The sequence below is a fragment of the Moschus berezovskii genome, chromosome Y (assembly GCF_049115385.1).
Source record: "Moschus berezovskii isolate FMDL1 chromosome Y, NW_MosBer_1.0, whole genome shotgun sequence".
NCBI classification, from domain to species: domain Eukaryota; kingdom Metazoa; phylum Chordata; class Mammalia; order Artiodactyla; family Moschidae; genus Moschus; species Moschus berezovskii.
This window is the reverse complement of record NC_142489.1, coordinates 19,041,733-19,065,741: the sequence shown is the minus strand read 5'-3', so window position 1 is coordinate 19,065,741 and position 24,009 is coordinate 19,041,733.

Below are 24,009 nucleotides of genomic sequence, written 5' to 3'. Positions count from 1 at the left end.
CAGTGTATTGTCATAAGGGATTTGATTTAGTTCATACCTGAATGGTCTAGTGGTTTCCTCCAATTTCTTTAACTTTTGTCTGAATTTGGCAATAAGAAATTCACGATCTGAGCCACAGTCAGCTTCCAGTTTTGGTTTTGCTGACTGGATAGAGCTTCTCTATTTTGGCTACAAAGACTATGATCAATCTGATTTCAGTGTCGACCATCTGGCAATGTCCATGTATAGAGTCTTCACTCGTGTTGCTGGAAGAGGGTGTTTGCTTGACCAGTGCGTTCTCTTGGCAGAACTCTACTAGCCTTTTACCCTGCTACATTCTGTACTCCAAGGCCAATTTGCCTGGTACTCTAGGTGTTTCTTGACTTCCTACTTCTGTTTTCCATTCCCCTATAATGAAAAGGACATCTTTTTTGGGTGTTAATTTTAGAAGGTCTTGCAGGTCTTCACAGAACTTTCAGTTTCAGCTTCTTTGGCATTACTGATCAGAGCATAGATTTGGATTACCATGATATTGAATGGTTTGCCTTGGAAAAGAACAGATCATTCTGTAGTTTTTGAGATTGCTCTCAAGTACTGCAATTTGGACTCTTTTGTTGACTATGGTGTCTACTCAATTTCTTCAAAGGGATTCCTGCCCACAGTTACAGATATAATGGTCCTGTGAGTTAAATTCTCACATTCCAATCCATCTTAGTTCACTCATTCCTACAATGTCAATGTTTACTCTGGCCATCTCCTGTTTGGCCACTTCCAATTTGCCTTGATTCATGGACCTAACATTCCAGGTTTCTATGCAATATTGCCCTTTACAGCATCAAACCCTGATTCCATCATGAGTCCCATTCACAACTGGTTCTTGATTCTGCTTTGGCTCAATTGCTTCATTATTTCTGGAGTTATTTCTCCACGGATCTCTAGAAGCATATTGGGAACTTACCGATGGTTCATCTTTCAATGTCCCATCTTTTTGTTTTCATGGTTTTCATGCGGTTCTCAAGGCTAGAATACTAAGTGGTTTGCCATTCCCTTCTCCAGTGGACCACATACTGTCCACTTTGGTGAAGGGCTGTCATCAAAGTGAAAGACAATTTCTTCTTGGAGAAAGCTCTATTGCAAACCTAGACATTGTATTTACAAGAGACATTCACCTTGGTAACAAAGGCCTCCACTTCACAAGCCCCTGTTGTTTAACCAGTAGTCATGTGCAGATGTGAGAGCTGGAATATCAACAAGACTGAGAGGAGATTCGATGGCTTTCAACTGTGCTGCTGCCGAAGACGCTTCGTTTCAGTTCAGTCGCTCAGTCATGTTCAACACTTTGTGACCCCATCAACCGCAGCACACCAGGCCTCCCCCTCCAAAACCAAATCCCAGAGACCACCCCAACACATGTCCATTGATCAGCAATGCCATCCAAGCATCTCATCCTCTACCATCCCCTTCTCCTCCTGCCCTCAATCTTACCCAGCATCAGGGTCTTTTCCAATGAGTCAGCTCTTTGCGTCAGGTGTCCAAACTATTGGAGTTTCAGCTTCACCATGAGACATTCCAATGGATACCCAGGGCTCATCTCCTTTAGGGTGGACTGGTTAGATCTTGCAGTGCAAGGTGCTCACAAGAGTCTTCTACAGCACCACAGTTAAAAGCATCAATTTTTCGGTCCTCAGCTTTTCTTACAGTCCAACTCTCACATTCATACATGACCACTGAATAAGCCTTAGCCTTGACTTGATGGACCTTTGTTGGCAAAGGAATATCCCTGCTTTTTAGCATGCTATCTAGGTTGGTTGTAACCATCTTTTCAAGGAGACAGTGTCTTTTAATTTCATGGCTGCAATCACAATCTGTAGTGATTTTGAATCCCCCCATAATAAAGCCTTGTAGGGGTCACTTTGACTGCATTGAGATTAAGCCAATTCATCCTAAAGGAAATCAACCCCTAAGAATTCATTCAAAGGACTAATGAAGTTGAAACTTCAATTTTGGCCAGCTGATGCAAAGTGTCAATTCACTGGGAAAGTCCATGATGCTTTTAAAATTGATGACAGGAGAAGAAGGGAGAAATAGAGGACGAGATGGTTGGACCGTATGAGAAATACAATGGGCATGCATTTGAACAAACTCTGTGAGATAGTGAAAGATAGAGAGGCCTGTTGTGCAACTGTCCATGGAGTCACAAGAGCTGAAGACAACTTGTTGACTGAACAACGACACTCGATGTCTCTAGAGTTACTTTTTCAAATCACTATAAAATATACTTAATTAAAGTGGTAAAAAATAACAACTAAGGTTGTATAATAGAAGATCGTGTAATGCATTTATATATATATATATATATATATAGGAACGGTGGGCTCTGAAAGAAACGAATCTTAGAATGGAATAAATTTTAAGTATTAGTGTGAGGGAGGAGACATGAAAATGGAGGAGGAAAAGGATGCGGAGACAACCTTCTCCCCCACAAATTTATCAAAAGGACATTTGAACGCTGAGTAATTCCCACAAAACAACTCTGAATGCCGGTAGAGGACATCAGCCACCCAGAAAAGCAGCCCATTGTCTTGGAAAGAGGTAAGAAATAATATAAAAGATAAAAAGAGAGGCAAAAGAGGGAGGGATGGAGGTCCATCCCGGGAAGGGATGCTTAAAAAAAGAGAGAAGTTTCCAAACACCTGTGAACACTCACTGGTGAATCTGTGGCAACCTTTGGAACCTCAGAGGGCAACAATAGATAAATAATTAAAACCTACAGACTACGTGCCTAGCAGTAACCCCAGGGGAGAAGCAGTGCAGCTGCCCACACTCGCCACTAGCAAGCGGTGGCTGAGCAGGGAGGCACAGGCTGCATCCCTTAGAGTAAAGGCCGAGCCTGAATGACCTTAAGGCAATCTGAGGGAGCTAAATTAAGATAGCTAAGCAGACTGTGTGATAGCTAACCCACGAAAAGGCAAAAAGCCTCAAGCTAAGACACCACCAGACCCACTCACAGAACAAAAGACTGAACAGAGCTAGCCAGCTGTGGTCAGCGCATCTACTATCCCCCACCGAGACAGATAGGGGAGGGCAACCAGAGCTGGGAGTGGGCAATCGCGGCTCCAGAGAGGTATCCAATACCAAGCTGAAAGCAGGCTTCTTTGTTAACCAAGACTTCTTGGGTTCTGGCCGGTCGATATCTACCTGAGAAGGTGTGCTGGTTGTACACCCAGAAAACCGAGCAGCAGGGACGGGGGAGGCAATAAGTCGCAGCAACAGTACTGGCCAAACACCTGGTCAACTGAGCTGCTTGGGCCAGGGAAGGGCACACAATGCAGGCCTAACCAAGTCTGCACCTTTGTGTAGTACCCGAGAACTAGAACCTGAGTGACTTAGGCCAGGAATGTACATCCAACCCAGGGCCGGCCTCAGACGGTTGCTAGCAGAGCAACCTAATGCCTGTACAGTGTAGACTGGGACAGCACACACGCTGTGATCAGGGGAAATCCCAGTGTGGCCGAGAGACTGCAAGCACTCTCCACAGATGCTACTGATATTTGTCTGCAGCTTACCTCCCTCCCCACAGCACGACTGTACAGGTGAGCCTAAAAAAGGGTCTACCACCGCCCCTTGTGTCAGGACGGGAAGTAGACATTGAAGAGGCCAGCAAACAGAAGAAGCTTAAACAGAAAGAACTGCCTTGGAAGAGATAGATGGAGAAGTCCTGAGCCTACTGCAAGAATAAGACTGAAAACCAGAGGCAGAGGCTTAAGTCCAAATCCTGAGAACACCAGAGAACTACTGTTCCAAGGAACATTAATTGAAAGGAGCTCATCAAATGCCTCCATACCTACACTGAAACCAGGCAATACCCAAGGGTCCACAAGTTCCAGAGAAAGACATACCACACAAATTCTACAGCAACACAGGAAAATAGACCTGAGCTTCAATATACAGGCTGCCGAAAGCCACTCCAAACCAAATGACATCTCATAATTCATTACTGGACACTTCATTGCACTCCAGAGAGAAGAAATCCAGCTCCACCCACCAGAACACCGACACAAGCTTCCCTAACCAGGGAACCTTGACAAGCCACCCGTCGAAGACCACACAGAGCAATGAAACTACACAAAAAAGAAAACTCCACAAACTGCCAGAAGACAGAAAGGCCACCAGAAACAGAGCAATATAAGCAAGACGAAGAGGCAGAGAAATATCCAGCAAGTAAAGGAACAGGATAAATCCCTTCCAAAAAAATGAGTAAGATATAGGGAATCTACCTGATAAAGAATTTTGAATATTGATAGTGAAAATGATTCAAAATCTTGAAAACTAACTGGAGTTACAGATAAATAACCTGGAGACAAGGATCGAGAAGATTCAAGAAAGGTTTAATAAGGATCTAGAAGAAATAAAAAAGAGTCGATATACAATGAATAATGCAATAGATGAGATCAGATACACTCTGGCGGAAACCAACAGTAGAATAACAGAGGCAGAAAACAGTTGATAATTGAGATAGAAGATAGAATTGTAGAAATAAATGATTAGAGAGGGAAAAAAACTAATTAGAAGAAATGAGGACCATCTCTGAGACCTCTGAGACAGTGTTAAATGCCCCAACTTTGGAATCATAGAAGTCCCAGAAGAAATGACAAAAAGAAAGACCATGAGAGAATACTTGAGGAGATAATAGTTGAAAACTTCCCTAAAATGGGAAAGGAAATAATCACCCAAGTCCAAGAAATACAGAGAGTCCCCAACAGGATAAACCCAGGGGAAATACTCCAACACAAAAATTAATCAAACTATCAAAGGTCAAACACAAAGAACAAATATTAAAAGCAGAAGGGGAAAACCAACAAATAACATACAAGGGGATTCCGATAAGGATAACAGCCCATCATTCAACAGAAACTCTTCAGGCCAGGAGTCCATGGCAAGACATATTTAAAGGGATGAAAGAAAATATCCTGCAGCCAAGATTACTATACCCATCAAGGATCTCATTCAAGTATGAAGGAGAAATCAAAAAAATTAAAGACAAGGAAAAGCACAGAGAATTCAGCATCACCAATCCAGCTCTCCAACAAATGCTAAAGGATCTTTTTTAGAAAGGAAACACAGAAAGGGTGTATAAACTCGAACACAAAACAATAAAGAAAATGGCAACGGGATCACACTTATCAATAATTAACTTAAATGTAAATGGGTTGAATGTCCCAACCAAAAGACAAAGGCTGGCTGAATGGATACAAAAATAAGACCCCTATATATGTTGTCTGCAAGAGACCCACCTCAAAACAAAGGACACATACAGACTGAAAATGAAGGGCTGGAAAAAGATATTCCACGCAAAGAGAGACCAAAAGGAAGCAGGAGGAGCAATACTCGTATCAGATAAAATAGATTTTAAGAGAAAGGCTGTGAAAAGAGACAAAAAAGGACATTACATAATGATCAAAGTATCAATCCAAGAAGAAGATATAACAATTATAAATATATGCACCCAACATAGGAGCACCGCAATATGTAAGACATTTTCTAACAAGTATGAAAGGTGAAATTAGCAACAATGCAATAATAGAGGAAGACTTTAACACCCCACTCAAACCTATGGACAGATCAACTAAACAGAAAATTAACAAGGAAACACAAACTTTAAATGATACAATAGACCAGTTAGACCTAATAGATATCTATAGTACATTTCACGCTAAAACAATGAGTATCACCTTTTTCTAAAGCGCACACGAAACCTTTTCCAGGATAGATCACATCCTGGGTCATAAATCTAGGCTTGGTAAGTTCAAAAAAGCTGAAATCATTCCAAGCAACTTTTCTGACCACAATGCAGTAAGATTTGATCTCAATTATAGGAGAAAAAATATTAAAAATTCCAACATATGGAGGCTGAACAACACACTGCTGAAAAACCAACAAATCATAGAAAAAATCAAAACGTGCACAGAAACGAATGAAAATGAAAACAAAACAACCCAAAACTTATGGAACACTGTAAAAGCAGTGCTGGGGGAGGTTCATAGCAATACTGGCATACCTCAAGAAACAAGAAAAAAGTCAACTAAATAGCCTAACTCTACATCTAAAGAAACTAGAAAATGAAGAAATGAAGGACCCAGGGTTAGTAGAAGGAAAATAATCTCAAAATTAGGGCAGAAATAAATGCAAAAGAAACAAAAGAGACCATAGCAAAAATCAACAAAGCCAAACGCTGGCTCTTTGAGAGGGTAAATAAAATTGACAAACCACTAGCCAGACTCATCAAGAAACAAAGGGAGGAAAGCCAAATCAATAAAACTAGAAATGAAAAGTGAGAGATCACAACTGACAACTCAGAAATACAAAGGATCAGAAGAGACTACTATCAACAATTATATGGCCATAAAATGGACAACTTGGAAGAAATGGACAAATTCTTAGAAAAGTACAACTTTCCAAAACTGAATCAGGAAGACATAGGAAATCTTAACAGACCCATCACAAGCACGGAAATCGAAGCTGCAATCAGAAATCTTCCTGCAAACAAAAGCCCAGGGCCAGACGGCATCAGAGCTGAATTCTACCAAAAATTTAGAGAAGAGGTAACAACTATTCTACTCAAACTCTTCCAGAACATTGCTGAGGAAGGTAAACTTCCAAAATCATACCATGAGCCCAAATTCACCCTAATCACAAAACCTGGCAAAGATCCCACAAAAACAGAAAACTACAGCCCAATATCACTGATGAATATAGACTCAAAATTCCCTAACATAATTCTAACAATCGGAATCCAACAACACATTAAGAAGATCATACATCATGATCAAGTGGGCTTTATCCCAGGAATGCAAGGATTCTTCAATATCCACAAATCAATCAATGTAATACAGTACGTTAACACATTGGAGAAAAACAAACCAACATATGATTATCTCAATACATGCAGTAGATGCAAAGCCTTCGGCAAAATTCAACATCCCTTTATGATAAAAGCCCTCTAGAAGGTGGGAATAGAAGGAACATATCTCAACATAGGCTACAGCAATCAGAGCAGAAAAAGACATAAAAGGAATCCAAACTGGAAAAGAAGAGGTAAATCCCTCACTGTTTGCCTATGACATGATCCTCTACAGAGAAAACCCTACAGACTCTACCAGAAAACTACTAGGGCTAATCAAAGAATACAGTGAAGTTATAGGATATGCAATCAACACATAGAAATCCCTTGCATTCCTATACACTAATAATAAGATAATAGAAAGAGAAGTTAAAGAAACTATTCCATACGCTGTTGCAATGAAAAGAATACAATACTTAGGGATATATCTACCTAAAGAAACAGAAGACTTATATATAGAAAACTGTAAGACACTGGTGAAAGAAATCAAATAGTACACTAATAGATAGAGAAATATACCGTGATCGTGGAATAGAAGAAGAAACATTGTGAAAATGTGTATACTAACTAAAGTAAATTACATCTTCAGTGCAATCCCTATCAAGCTATCAAAGGTAATTTTCACAGAGCTAGAACAAACAATCTCACAGTTTGTATGGAAATACAAAAAAATCCTCGAAGAGCCAAAGCAATCTTGAAATAGCATGGAACTGAGGGAATCAACCTGCTGGACTTCAGGCTCTACTACAAAGCCACAGTCATCAAGAGAGTATGGTACTGGCATAAAGGCAGAAATGCAGATCAATGGAACAAAATAGAAAGCCCAGAAATAAATCCACGCACCTATGGACACCTTATCTTTGACAAAGGAGGCAGGAATATAAAATGGAGAAAAGACAGTCTCTTTAACAAGTGGTGCTGGGAAAACTGATAAAAGAATGAGTCTAGAACACTCCCTATCACCATACATGAAAATAAACTCAAAATGGATTAAAGACCTAAATGTAAGACCAGAAACTATGAAACTCCTAGAGGAGAACATAGGCAAAACCCTCTCCGAATTCACAACAGGATCCTCCATGATCCACCTCCCAGAATATTGTAAGTAAAAGCAAAATAAACAATTGGGACCTAATGAAAATTAAAAGCTTCTGCACAGCACAGGATACTATTAACAAGATGAAAAGGCAGACTTCAGAAAGGGAGACAATAATAGCCACTGAAACAACTGACAAAGAATTAATCTCCAAAAGATACAAGCAGCTCCTGCAGCTAAATTCCAGAAAAATAAACGACCTAATCAAAAAATGGGCCAAAGAACTAAACAGACATTTATCCAAAGAAGACATACAGATGTTTAACAATCACATGAAAAAAATTCTCAACATCCCTCATAATCAGAGAAACGTAAATCATAATCACAGCGAGGTACCATTTCACTCCAGTCAGAATGGCTGCTATCCAAAAGTCTACAAGCAATTAATGCTGGAAAGGTTTTGGAGAAAAGGGAACCTTCTTACACTGTTGGGGGGAATGAAAACTAGTACAGCCACTATGGAGAACAGTATGTTGATTCCTTAAAACCTGGAAATAGAACTGCCATATGACCCAGCATTCCCACTCCTGGACATACACAACGAAAAACCAGAATTGAAAGAGACACATGTACTCCAATGTTCATTGTAGCACTGTTCTAATAGCCAGAACATGGAAGCAACCTAGATGTCCATCTGCAGATGAATGGATAAGAAAGCTTTGGGACATATATACAATGGAGTATTACTCAGCCATTAAAAATAATACATTTGAATCAGCTCTAATGAGGTGGATGAAACTGGAGCCTAGTATAAAGAGTGAAGTAAGTCAGGAAAAAAAAAAAACACCAATACAGTATAGTAATGCATATATGTGTAATTTTGAAAGCTGATTACGATAGGCCTTTATACGACACTGCAAGAGAGACACAGGTGTATAGAACATTATTCTGGACTCTGTGGGAGAGGGATGATTTGGGAGAATGGCATTGAAACACGTGTATTATCACATGTGAAACGAATCACGAGACCAGGTTCAAAGCATGATGCAGGACGTTTTCGGCTGGTGCACAGGGATGATCCGAGGGATTATAAGGGAAGGAAGGATGTGGAAGAGGGGTTCAAGAAGGGGAACACATGAACACCGGGGGGGGGGTGGGATTCATGTCAATGTACTGCAAAACCAGTACAATATTGTAAAGTAATTCAGTTCAGCTCAATTCAGTCGCTCAGTCGTGTCCGACTCTCCACGACCCCATGAATCACAGCACACCAGGCCTCCCTGTCCATCACCAACTCCCGGAGTTCACTCAAACTCATGTCCACAGAGTCGGTGATGACATCCAGCCATCTCATTCTCTGTCGTCCTCTTCTCCTCCCGCCCCCAACCTTTCCTAGCATCAGAGTCTTTTCCAGTGAGTCAACTCGTCGCATAAGGTGGCCAAAGTATTGCACTTTCAGCTTTAGCATCAGTCCTTCCAATGAACACCCAGGATTGATCTCCTTAAGAATGCACTGGTTGGATCTCCTTGCAGTACAAGGGACTCTCAAGAGTCTTCTCCAACACCACAGTTCAAAAGCATCAATTCTTTGACGATCAGCTTTCTTCACAGTCCAACCCTCTCATCCATACATGACCACGGGAAAAACTATAGCCTTGAATAGACAGAACTTTGTTGGCAAAGTGATGTCTCTGCTTTTTAATATACTATCAAGGTTGGTCATAACTTTCCTTCTAACGAGTAAGCGTCTTAGTTTCATGGCTACAATCAGCATCTGCAGTGCTTTTGGAGCCCAAAAAAATAAAGTCTGACACTGTTTCCACTGTTTTTCCATCTATTTCCCATGAAGTGATAGGACCAGGTGCCATGACCTTTGTTTTCTGAATGTTGAGCTTCAAGCCAACCTTTTCACTCTCCTCTTTCACTTTCATCAAGAGGTTTTGAGTTCCTCTTCACTTTCTGCCATAAAGGTGGTGTCATCTGCATATCTGAGGTTATTGATATTTCTCCCGGCAATCTTGATTCCAGCTTGTGCTTCTTCCAGCCCAGCGTTCCTCATGATGTACTCTGCATATAAGTTAAATAAGAAAGGTGACAATATACAGCCTTGATGTACTCCTTTTCTTATTTGGAACCAGTCTGTTGTTCCATGTTCAGTTCTGATTGTTGCTTCCTGATCTGCATACAGGATTCTCAAGAGACAGGTCAGGTGGTCTGGTATTCCCATCTCTTTCAGACTTTTCCACAGTTTATTGTGATCCACACAGTCAAAGGCTTGGCATAGTCTATGAAGCAGAAATAGATGTTTTACTGGAACTCTCTTGCTTTCTCCATGATCCAGCGTATGTTGGCAATTTGATCTCTGGTGCTTCTGCCTTTTCCAAAACCTGCTTGAACATCTGGAATTTCACGATTCACATATTGCTGAATCCTGGCTTGGAGAATTTTGAGCATGATTTTACTAGCGTGTGAGATGAGTGCAATTGTGCGGTAGTTTGAGCATTCTTTGCCATTGCCTTTCTTTGGGATTTGAATGAAGACTGACCTTTTCCAGTCCTGTGGCCACTGCTGAGTTTTCCAAATTTGCTGGCATATTGAGTGCAGCACTTTCACAGCATCATCTTTGAAGATTTGAAATAGCTCAACTGGAATTCCATCACCTCCACTAGCTTTGTTCGTAGTGATGCTTTCTAAGGCCCACTTGACTTCACATTCCAAGATGTCTGGCTCTAGGTCAGTGAACACGTTATCGTGACTATCTTGGTCGTGAAGATCTTTTTTGTACAGTTCTTCCGTGTATTCTTGCAACCTCTTCTTAATATCTTCTGCTTCTGTTCGGTCCATACATTTCTGTCCTTTATCGAGCCCATCTTTTATGAAATGTTCCCTTAGAATCTCTAATTTGCTTGAAGTGATCAATTGTTTTTCCTATTCTGTTGTTTTCCTCTATTTGTTTGCATTGATCACTGAGGAAGGCTTTCTTGTCTCTCCTTGCTATTCTTTGGAAGTCTGCATTCAGATGCTTATATCTTTCCTTTTCTCCTTTGCTTTACGCTTCTCTTCTTTTCACAGCAATTTGTAAGGCCTCCTCAGACAGCCATTTCGCTTTTTTGCATTTCTTTTCCACGGGGACGGCCTTGGGCCCTGTCTCCTGTACAATGTCACAAACCTCCGTCCAGAGTTCATCAGGCACACTATCTATCAGATCTAGTCCCTTAAATCTATTTCTCACTTCCACTGTATAATCATAAGGGATTTGATTTAGGTCATATCTGAATGGTCCAGTGGTTTTCCCTACTTTCTTCAATTTAAGTCTGAATTTGGCAATAAGGAGTTCATGATCTGAGCCACAGTCAGCTCCTGGTCTTGTTTTCGCTAACTGTATACAGCTTCTCCATCTTTGATTGCAAAGAATATAATCAGTCTGATGTCGGTGTTGACCATCTGGTGATGTCCATGTGTAGAGTCTTCTCTTGTGTTGGTGGAAGTGGGTGTTTGCTATGACCAGTGCGTTCTCTTGAAAAAACTCTATTAGTCTTTGCCCTGCTTCTTTCTGTGCTCCAAGGCCAAATTTGCCTGTTACTCCAGGTGATTCTTGACTTCCTACTTTTGCATTCCCGTCCCCTATAATGAAAAGGACATCTTTTTTGGGTGTTAGTTCTAAAAGGTCTTGTAGGTCTTCATAGAACCGCTCAACTTAGGCTTCTTCAGCGTTACTGGTTGGGGCATAGGCCTGGATTACTGTAATACTGAATGGTTTGCCTTGGAAACGAACAGAAATCATTCTGTTGTTTTTAAAATGGCATCCAAGTACTGCATTTCGGACTCTTCTGTTGACCATGATGGCTACTCCATTGCTTCTAAGGGATTCCTTCCCACAGTAGTATATATAATGGTCATTCGAGTTAAATTCACCCATTCCAGTCCATTTTCATTCACTGATTCCTAGAATGTCTTTGTTCACTCTTGCCATCTCCTATTTGACCACTTCCAATTTGCCTTGATTCATGGACCTAACATTCCAGGTTCCTATGCAATATTGCTCTTTACAGCACGAGACCTTGCTTCTGTCACAGGGAGGCCTGGCGTGCTGTGATTAATGGGGTCGCGGAGAGTCGGACACGACTGAGCAACTGAACTGAACTGAACTGAATAATAAATAAAAATAAATAAAATGTTTACTGTGAAAGTAAAATTTCATCCAAGCAATAAATAATAAAGAAACTCTAATGGATATACTAATAGTAGACAAATAAGTCTTTTAATCAAAACTTTTTTTGACAGAAATGACATTCAATATTATTATAAAGCCTTTGTTCCAATTTTTCTTTTTAATTTGTAGGATAATTAAAGTATTGTATTGGTTTTTGACATTCATTGATATGAATAAGCCATGGGTTTAAATGTGTTCCCCATCCTGATCCCCCCTCAGGATTAAAGTCTGGCTGAAGAAAACACAATTCTCAGCTTTTGGCTGTGAAGTTTTCCCAGTCAGTAGCACAAATTCCAGGATTTTAAAATAAGTGATCCTTGTACAGCAACTCAACTTTCAAACTACATTTATAATTTCCTACTAGCATAGTCCTGAATATCACAGGCTTACTGTTAGGTACTAAAATATGAAGGAATTCATGTTTCTATAAATTGTTGGCATCAACTGATAATCCTTCTTTACTTTTAGAAAAAAAAAAATGGAGGGAGGGAAGAAGACGGCAGAGGAATAGGATGCTGAGACCACTTTTTCCCAAGAATTCATCAAAAGAACATTGGAACAGTGAGTAAATTCCACAAAACAACTTCTGAATGCTAGCAGAGGACATCAGGCACCCAGAAAAGCAGCCCATTGTCTTCCAAAGAGGTGGGAAAAAACATAAAAGATAAAAAGAGAGCCAAAAGATGTAGTGGCAGAGCTCAGTCCCGGGAAGGGAGGCATAAAAAAGAGAGAAGTTTCTGAACACCAGGAAACACTCTCACTTGTGAGTCTGTGGTGAGCCTTGGAACCTCAGAGGGCAGCATAACCAGGAGGAAAAAGATAGAAATAATCAAAACCCACAGATTACTCACCCAATGGTAACTCCCAGCGGAGAAGCAGCACATATGCCCAGATCTGCCATTAGGAAGTGGGGCCTGGGCAGGGAGGTGTAGGCTGCATTGATGACCCGGCCTCTGGTCCTCAGGGCCTCAGGGCAATCTGAAAGAGCTAACTGGAGAGGCAAAGCAGACTGTGGGATAGCTACCCCGCGAAAAGGTGAAAAGCCCTAGGCTAAGACTTCACCAGAACCGCTCACAGAACAAAGGACTGAGCAGAAATAGCCGGCTGCAGAGGCCCATCCCCCACAGAGACAGGCAGGGGAGGGCAGGCAGAGCCAGAAGGGGCAATTGCGGCCCCAGAAAGGCATCAGATACCAAACTGCAGGCAGGCTTCATTACTGGCCAGGACTTCTTGGTTTTCTGGCTGGTCTACATACGCCTGAGAAGGTGCACTGGTTGTATGCCCAGAACACCCAGCAGCAGGGACCACGGAGGTGATAAGTCGCAGCGATCGCACTGGCCAAACACCTGGTCACCTGAGTTGTTCAGAACGGGGAAGGGCACAAAACGCAGGCTCAAACAAGTCTGTGCCTTTGTGGAGTACGCAAGTACCTGAACCTGAGTGGCTCAGACCAGAGATGTGCATCCAACCCAGCACCTCTGTGGGAGAGGGTGAGGGTGGGATGATTTGGGAGAATGTCACTGAAACATGTATATGATCATATGTGAAACAAATCGCCAGTCCACGTTCGATGCATGATGTAGGATACTCGGGGCTGGTGTACTGGGATGAACCAGAGGGATGGCATGGGAAGGGAGGTGGGAGGAGGTTCAAGATGGGAAACACATGTGCACCTGGGGCAGATTCCTGTCATTGTATGGCGAGACCAATACTATAATATAATTAGCCTCCAATTAAAATAAATAAAGTTTAAAAATATCAAAAACATAAAAGAAAAAATGGCAGTCAAATGAAGTGAGGAATACTTATATCTAGAGTCTGAATTTATTCTGGCTCTTTTAGCTCTGAATTTGAAGCTTTTGCTTTATGGTTTGTCTATACATAAAAAGCAGTCCTTGGTGCAGATTTTACTTGACAAACGCACCGGTACATATTTTACTTGACATATACACTGTGATGCATTTCTTGTCACTTGCCCAAGTTGGCCAAACACTGACTTTCATTTTTCAATTTAAGAAACAATTTGAAATTGGAGGACAATAACTTTACAATGTTTGTTACTTTCTGCTGTACCACAGTGTAAATCGGCTATATATACAAGAGCCTCCCTTTTGAGCAGCCCTCCCGTCTGCTCTTGAACCTACTCTGCTACCCGACAATCCACTTGTCTAGGGCACCTCAGAGCCCTGAGGAGGAGATTCTCACCAGCTAACTACTTCATACTTGGTATTGTACATATGTCAGGGCATCTGGCTCAAACTGTCCCACATTCTACTTACACTACTCTGTCTAAGTCGGTTCTTTACCTCTGCATTTCCTTTTCCATGCTTCAGAGAGATTCTTCAGAGACAGGTTTCTAGATTCCACATATGTGCATTAATTTACAATGTTGGACTTTCTTTTTCTGAATTACTTGACTCTATATAATAGGCTCCAAATGCATCCATATCTCTAGAAATAATCCAACTTTTTCCTTTTTCTGGATGAGAAATGTTCCATCCTGTGGATGAACCATAACTTCTTTATCCATTCTTCAGTAGATGGACACCTAGATTGTTACGTAACTTGTTTAATGTAAATGGTATTGCAGTGGATACTGGGATACACATGCTTATTTTTTTTTTGAATGGTGGCTTCTTCTGTATATATGTCAAAGAGTGGGATTTTGGGCATGTGGTATTTTTATTAATTTTCTAAGGAACATTCATATTCTGCTCTATCTCAGTAGGAGCTGATGATAGACAAAAGAGTCTGACACGACTGAACGGAACTGAACTGAAAAACAATGTAGAGTGTTCCCTTTCCTTCACATCATCTCCTTCATCCATTGTTTTCATGTTTATGTGTGTGTGTCTATATATATATATAATAGTTGTTAATTCATATTATAAATATTTAAATGCTATATTTATATTATAAATATGTATATAATTTAAATTATATTTTATATATTTTATTTATATATTTTAATTATATTTTTATTGTGTTTTAAAATTGTATTATATATATATTATACATATGTATATAAATTATATTTTTAATATTTTATTTTATTTATATATTTTAATTATATTTGCATTGTATTTTAAAATTTATATATATTTATAATATATATATATGCACATACATACACACATATTTCCTTCATTAGTTGGTTACACCAGGCCTCCAATGCTGCATATGGAGTCTAGTTCCATGACCAGGGATCAAATATGGAACCCCTGATTTGGAATCATGGTGCCTTAGCCATTGGACCACCAAGGAAGGACCCTACTGTCGATTTTTATGATGATCACCACACAGAATAGTGTGAAATGATACCTCATTGTTGTTTGGATTTGTATGCCTTTACTATGTTGAGGTAATTTTTGCTGTGCTCAGTCTCTGGAAAGATTGTTTATCACACATGTTTGTTGAAGTTTATCAAAGTTGTTTCTTTTTTTTCTTTTTTGGCATCTATTGAGGTGATCATTAAAAAGAGGTGGCAAAAATACACGGAAGAACTACAAAAATATCTTCACGACCAAGTTAATCACGAAGGTGTGATCAATTACCTAGAGCCAGATTTCCTGGAATGTGTATTCAAGTTGGCCTTAGAAAGCATCACTATGAACAAAGCTGGTGGAGGTGATGGAATTCCAATTGAGCTGTTTCAAATCCTGAAAGATGATGTTGTGAAAGTGCTGCACTCAATATGCCAGCAAATTTGGAAAACTCAGCAGTGGCCACCGGACTGGAAAAGATCAGTTTTCATTCCAATCCCAAAGAAAGGCAATACCAAGAAATACTTGAACTACCGCACAATTGCACTCATCTCACATGCTAGTAAAGTCATGTTCAAAATTCTACAAGCCAGGCTTCAGCGATATGTGATCCATGAACTTCCAGATGGTCAAGCTGGTTTTAGAAAAGGCAGAGGAACCAGAGATCAAATTGCCAACATCCGCTGGATCATGGAAAAAGTAAGGGAGTTCTAGAAAAACATCGATTTCTGCTTTATTGACTATGTCAAAGTCTGACTGTGAGGATCACAATAAATTGTGGAAAATTCTGAAAGAGATGGGAATACCAGACCACCTGACTTGCCTCTTGAGAATCCTATATGCAGGTAAGGAAGAAACCGTTAGAACTGGACATGGAACAACAGACTGGTTCCAAATAGGAAAAGGAGTACATTAAGACAGTATATTGTCCCCCTGCTTATTTAACTTATATGCAGAGTACATCATGAGGAACGCTAGGATGTAGAGCCAGAAGCGGGAATCAAGATTGTTGGGAGAACTATCAATAACCTCAGATATGCAGATGACACCACCCTCATGGCAGAAAATGAAGAGTAAGTAAAAAACCTCTGGAGGAAAGTGTAAGAGGATAGTGAAATTTTTTTTCTTAAAGCTAAACATTCAGAAAACTAAGATCATGGCATCTGGTCCCATCACTTCATGGCAAATTGATGGGGAAACAGGGGAAACAGTGTGAGAGTTTTTTTGAAGGCTCCAGAGTCACTGGAGATACTGATTGCAGACACGAAATTAAAAGACGCTTATTTCTTGGCAAAAAAGTTACCACCAACCTAGATAGCATATTGAAAGAGTAGAGACATTACTTTGCCAACAGAGATTCATCGAATCAAGGGTATGGTTTTTCCAGTGGTCATGTACAGATATGAGAGATGGACTGTGAAGAAAGCTGATCGCCAAAGAATTGATGCTTTTGAAATGTGATGTAGGAGAAAACTCTTGAGAGTCCCTTGGACCACAAGGTGATCCAACCAGTCTATTCTAAAGGAGATCAGTCCTGGGTGTTTATTGGAAGGACTGATGGTAAAGCTGAAACTCTGATATTTGGCCACCTCATGCAAAGGGTTGACTCACTGGGAATGACTTTGATGCTGGGAGGGATTGGGGTAGTAGGAGAAGGGGACGACAGAGGGTGAGATGGCAGAATGGCATCACCGACTGGATGGACATGAGTTTGAGTGAACTCCGGGAGTTGGTGATGGACAGGGAGGCCTGGCGTGCTGTGATTCATGCGGTCGCAAAGAATCAGACAGACTGAGAGACTGAACTGAATTGAACTGAACTGAGGTCATCATATGGTTTTAATCCTGAAATTTGTTATGCTGTATCACATGATTTGATACGCAGCTACTGGAGAATGTCTGCTTTTCTGGGGAAAACCTCACATATTAAAGCAGTTCGATACTTTTAATGTGTTGTTGGTTTCTTCTTGTGAATATTTTATTGAGGATGTTTGCCTCTATGTTTATCTATATGATACTGGTCTATAATTTTCCTTTTCTGTGTTAACTTTGTCTTTGCTATCAGGTGATATTGTACTCGTAGGATGAGTTTGTGGGTTTTCCTACCGTTGTAGTATTTTGGAAAAGTTTAAGAAACTCATATGTTAACATTTAACTTAATGGTTCATAAAACATCTGTGACATCATCTGGTGTTTGAATGTTGTTGGCTGACAGATTTTTCATAGCAGTTTCAATATTAGGGGTTATAATGTTGTGTTCCTATTTTCTGTTTCCTCTTAGTTGAGATCCTAAGAAGTAGTCTGTGGCTTCCATATTCTACATTTTATTGGTTTAAAATTCTTTCTTGTAATCTATCATGATCCTTTGATATTTCTGTGCTGTTGGTTATAATGTCTCCTTTCTTATGTATAACTTTATTGATTTGTGTGGTCTCCCTCTTTTGTTGATGAATCTGGCTCAAGCTTTATGTATTTTCTTTATTCTCTCCAAGAGCCCCCTTTTAGTAGTATTGATCTTTGCTACTATTTTCATCTTTTTTTTCCTGTTCTATTCTCTATGTTTTCTTTTTTTCCCAAAGTCACTTTTTGATTTTGTGTTTATTCTTCTTTCTCTAATTACTTTAGTTGTAAGTTTAGTTAGTGTTTTATCCTGTTTATTGGGTTTTATGCAATCACAAATTCATTGTCATTAGTTTTTATGAGTATATACTTCATGGGAAATAGATGGGGAAACAGTGGAAACAGTGTCAGACTTTATGATTTTGGGCTTCAAAATCACTGCAGATGCTGATTTCAGCCATGAAATTAAAAGACGCTTACTCCTTGGAAGGAAAGCTATGACCAACCTAGATAGCATAAGAAACAGCAGAGACAGTACTTTGCCGACAAAGGCCCGTCTTGTCAGCCTATGGTTTTTCCAGTGATTATGTACAGATGTGAGAGTTGGACTGGGAAGAAAGCTGATCGCCGAAGAATTGATGCTATTGAATTGTGGTTTTGGAGAAGACTCTTGAGAATCCCTTGGATGCATGGAGATCCAACCAGTTCATTCTAAAGGAGATCAGTCCTGGGTGTTCATTGGAAGGACTGATGCTAAAGCTGAAACTCCAATACTTTGGCCACCTCATGCTACTAGTTGACTCACTGAAAAAGACTCTGATGCTGGAGATTGGGGACAGAAGGAGAAGGAGAAGGCAGGGAAATAGATGGCTGGATGGCATCACAGACTCTATGTATGTGAGTCTGAGTGAACTCTGTGAGTTGGTGATGGTCAGGGAGGCCTGAGGTGCTCTGATTTATGAGGTCTTAATGAGTCCTACACCACTGATGGACTGAGCTGAACTGATACACACACACACACACATTTTTTTTTTCTCTCTGATTTTTTCATTGATTTCTTGACCATGAAGAGGTGTGTACATGAGCCTCAATATATTCATGCTTTTCAGTTTCTTCTTTGTTATTTATGCTTTTATTTGTTTTTCTTCTTTGTTTGTTTGTTTTTTCTCCCCCACCCGTGAATGACATGTAAATCATAACACTGTGGTAAAAAAAGAAAAATGATAAGGCCTGATACAATTTTGGTTATCTTAAATTTATCAAGTCCTGATTAGTGATCCAGTTTGTGATTTATTCAGAAATATTTCATTTGACCTTGCGAAGAAACTGCATTCTTCTGGTTTTGGGTGAAATCTACTTCAGTATAAATTGAAATGTCAGGTCTGCTTGTTATTTAAAGTTTGGTTTCTTTTATCATTTCATTTAAAACTTGGAAGATAATTGTTTTCCAATGTCGTTCTGGCTATGCTGTACAAAGTCATGGAGCAGCCTACATTACACGTATGGCAGTTATTGTGCTATCATCAATTTCTTGTTGTTGTTTAGTTGTTCCATGCCCTTTTGAAATGTTTCTTGCATGATCTCCATTTATTTTCAGAGAGGTTTGATCATATTTACTATCGTTACTCTCAATTATTTTTCTGCGACAATTTCTATTTCCTCTTTAATTATGTCTTATGTGGTTTTACCTTGTTCCTTTGCCTACAAAATGCTTTACTGTGTTCAGATTTGCTTAGCTTACTATGTAACTAGTCTTTTCTGCCCTGGTTTGCAGGATGGTAGTACTTGCTTCCAGTCTGTATCGTGAGTGTATAAGTTTTGTCCAGTGGTTTGTGTGTCTTTGGAGGAGGAGGGACTGGCAACTACATTCTTGTAACAACAGGTGATGCTTCTCTCTCTCATGGTAGAACCGTGTCAGAGGGGTCTTTTGCAGGTGTGCATGAGTTTAGTGGACTAAGGACAGTCGATCTGGGTATGATTTGGCTTGTGTTTCTGTCTTGCATTTTGTGTGGTGTGAGGCAGCAGCTCTGGATAGTATAGGCTTTTTGGTGGAATGGTTCTTCATTTTAGATGGAGGCCTTCACAGAGAATCTCACCAATTAATATTCATTGGAGCCAGGAATTCTCTGGTGGTCTATAATACAGTGCTGAAGCCCTAGGTGATCAGGCCCAACTTCCGGTCAGAGAACCAAGATCACATAGTAAAATCTTAGACAGAAGGAACAAAGGAAGACAGACAAATGGTAAGAAATCAAAATCAAACCACAAGTGAAATAACAGAAGCAGTAATGACAATAGGGAAGAACACAGAATCAACAAGAGAACCTAACAAATAACTTGTAAGACATAAAACAACACCAGAGCAGAGTGACACATGAAGAATAAAGGCTAAAACTCTGACAAAAACGATAAGGCTCTTCCACAGAACAAGAGAAAATCACAGTTAATATGGAAATATATATTTATTAAAACCAAAATGACAAGAAACAACATCAACAAAAGGCACAGAAAGCAGGAAACAAAAGTAGACAATATAGACATACAAAAAATATATAGGATATAAACAATCTTAAAACACCAAGTAAGCAGGAATAATAAGAATGCTTTCAAGTGAGACAAAGAGTGAACGACCAAGTGGCATAGCAGAACATCAGAAGTACAATGAATGTTACCTCTAGTCCCTGCTGTCACGGTTCTGGTCCTGAACATGAGCCACAGCACAAATCCACCTCTCTAGAAAACTCGCCCAAATGTGGCCAGAACTTAACTCTGGATCTTCAGTAAGGACAGGTCAGACTCTAAACTGGGATAACTCCTATTGGTTCTGAGAGCTGCAAGAGCCTGGGTATTTTCATTCATTGGAAATCTATTGTCCTTTTATATCCCATAGAGAAAGCATCTGCAGAGTTGATTGCATGTATTTAATCTGCAGCTTGCTCAGCTGGTGGGAAAGTTTTCAATCCTTTTCCTTCATTTCCCTGATCCTGAGTCTCAGATGTAGTTTGATAACAACCTCTCCGTGTGGTCACCAGAGAAGGCTACCCCCAAGACCCTTGTGGAACACTTGGGCCTGCCTTGGTGAGCACAGGAGCAAGAGGTACAGCTGCTGGGAATTTAGAAACCCTGGAAGTATCAGTTTCTCGGAGAAGCCAGCGACCATGGGCAATAAAATCATGGCCCTAATGGGATAGGATTCTAGCCTGTGGTGGCAGAAGCATGCATGATAGTTCTAGCTAGTCTTTTTCTATTGCCTGATAGTAAGTCTTAGCATGTGGCACGAGGGCGAAATTTAATGCTGTCACCACCTCCTCTATGTGACTGAGCCCTAAGTTCCCACTTCTTTGTCAGTTTGGGATTTTTCAAAATGCATTTCTTTCTACACAATTTGTCATCCCAGATGCATACCTCCATCTCCACAGTCAAAAGCACTTCCCTCCCAGGTTGTCTTTCTAACCCCATGTTTGATCTTCCAGGCCCTTTTACACTAGTTGACCTGCACTGCCATATGGGGCATGCAGGACCACACCACACATTCTCTGTTCGATTTTCACTCTAGGCAAACTATATTTCATCAGATTCTTCACCTTGCTTCCTTTCAGTTTAAATTAATTTGTTTAGTGAAGTAACTTGCCTGAATCTTCAATCTATTCCCTGCTTCTCCATCTCACACCTCAAAACACAGACTTGGTTTTTTTCCTCTCATCCTCTTCCCATCTTCCCTCCATTCTTCCCAGTTATGTCTAGTTTCCATATAGACCTCACTTTTGAGCAAGGTCTTCTGTTAATATTCATTTGATGCTCTGGAGGAAGTATTGTCTTTATAGAAGGATTATTTGTATTGCCTCCATGAAGGGATTTGCACTCAATGTCCTCTTATTTTTGCGAAATCAAAACTTCTGTTCTTATTTCTAGGCTAGCTCTATAATTCCTTTAAGCATGCCGGTAAAGGAACAAACTTTAGTTGACATGAATTAATCAGTTTGAAGGGATAGGTTACATACATACATACGTAATTGGTACTTCATTGATTGTGAACATGCAAATAAGCACATTTATGTTTCCTGAAATGTCTGCTAATTAAGAATTGTCATCAGCTTGAGGAACTATAGTTCTTTCCCAGATAAGAGGTGCTACAGTAATTCAGCTCAAAAATTCACTCCCTGAAAATATCTAGCTATTTACCAAACTGTCCTGACATTTTCCCAGAACAGAGATTCATTATTTCAGCTCTGGAAACTTAACTATTTTAAGTGGGTGTCAAAGGTCAGAGAGTGGCATGGGCATAATTTAATTCTTGTAACGTTAGATGCAAGGGCCCAGGAATGTAACAACTGGTAGATGATAGCTTGAAATGGAGACACAGAAAAAAAAAGGTGTAAAACAAAACAAAGCAAAACAGGCAGGTGAAGTTAGTCATTTAATCTAAAGGTAAACCTTAATTGGAGTTTGGATCTTAGAAGCAAGGGGATTTCATAAAGTTATCTACATTTACTTTATTGTCTCTTTTACTGGCATAGACTGCATGTGAAAATAAGGTCATTCAGTGCTGTCTGACTCTATGTGACCCCATGGACTGTAGACTACCATTTCCTTTTCCTGGGGATCTTCTAGACCCAGAGATCAAAACTGGGTCTGCCCCATTGCAGGCTGATGCTTTAGCATCTGAGCCACGAGGGAAGCCCTTCGACTGTGTGGGTCACAACAAATTGTGGAACATTCTTCAAGAGAGAAGAATACGGGACCACCTTACCGGTTTCCTGGGAAAGTGCAGGCAGGTGAAGACACAGCAGTGGGAATTGCAAAAGGAACCATGAACTGGTACATAATAGGGAAGAAAATACATCAAGGCAATATATTATCACCCAGCTCATTTGACTTCTGTGCAGAGTGCATCATGGAAAGTAACTTGCTGAAAGAATCTGAAGCTGGAAACAAAATTACTGTGAGAAGAATGAATAACCTGATTTATAAGATGACAACACACAAATGGCTGAAATATAGCGTGAAGTAAAGAGCCTTCTGATGAAGGTGAAAGGGAGAGTGGAAAAGCTGGATTAAAACTCAATATAAAAAACAAACACTCCCAAAAAATAAGCTCATGGAATTTGGTCCCATCATTTTGAGATATATTGATGGGATTCGATTGAATTAGTGACAGGTTTCCCTTTCTTGACCTCCGATAACACTACTGAATTGACTGCAGCATGACATTTAAAGGAACTTGCACTTTGATGAAAAGCTGTGACCAACCTAGACACCATGTTAAAAAGCTGAGGGATTACTGAAAAAGACCTGACTAGTTAAAGTTGATTTTCAGGAGAAACGAGTGTAGGACTGAACAGAACCATAAGAACTGAGTGCCGTAATATTGATGCTTTGCAACAACGCCTGGAGAAGATGTGTGAGAGTTCCGTGGTGAGCGTGGAGTTCAAACTGGAAAAGCGTGAAGGAAGCCATCTCTGACTGTCTCAGAAGGACCAGTGCTGAACATGAAGAGCCAATATATCGGCCACATGAGTCCTAGAGCAAAATCACTGGGAAGCAACCGATGCTGGGAAAGAGTGGGCACAGGAGAAGAAGGGAACGGCATACGGTGAGATGGCCTCAAAGCATCACTGACTCAAATGTCAAGGATTTCAGAAAGCTCTAGGAGAATTGAAGAGCAGGTGAGTCCAGGGTTCTTGCTGTACATGTAGTCAGAAAGAGTCAGACAAGACTGAGTGACTGAACTACATCAAAAAAATTAGTCTTTGCAGGGCTGGGAGATAGTTTAGATAACATGTTAAGCCTGCCATTGTACCTGAGATGATAAGTGATATTCAGGACATTTAGAAAGAACAAAGCTCTTGTCAGTTTCCTTCTTTTCCTCCCTCACATTGTACTTCTCACAATGTATTTGGAGAGCTTCCCAGAAAAGGAGAACTCCTGCGGAGTCATGTGGTATCTTAAGATGGAAACCTCATTCCACCTGCCACTTGGATCTACATCTTGGTCTTAGGCAGAAGGAGGTATTGTCTGTAAAAGTATCTGCTAGAGCTTCCCATCTTCTGATGTGTTAAAGGCTGATATTTGATTTTAAGGATGAGGTGAGAGTTAAGCAAACTTATATCTTCTCAACCAAACTCTGTAATCCTGGGAGAAACATCTTTGACTTGTGTATCCTAGTTGCCCTTAGGAAGGTTTACATGGGGTTACATTAAGAAGCATGGATGTAGGTAGGAGACTTTATCTATTTAAACTTTGCTACTTGCCTTCTCTGTAAATAGACAATTCCTCTT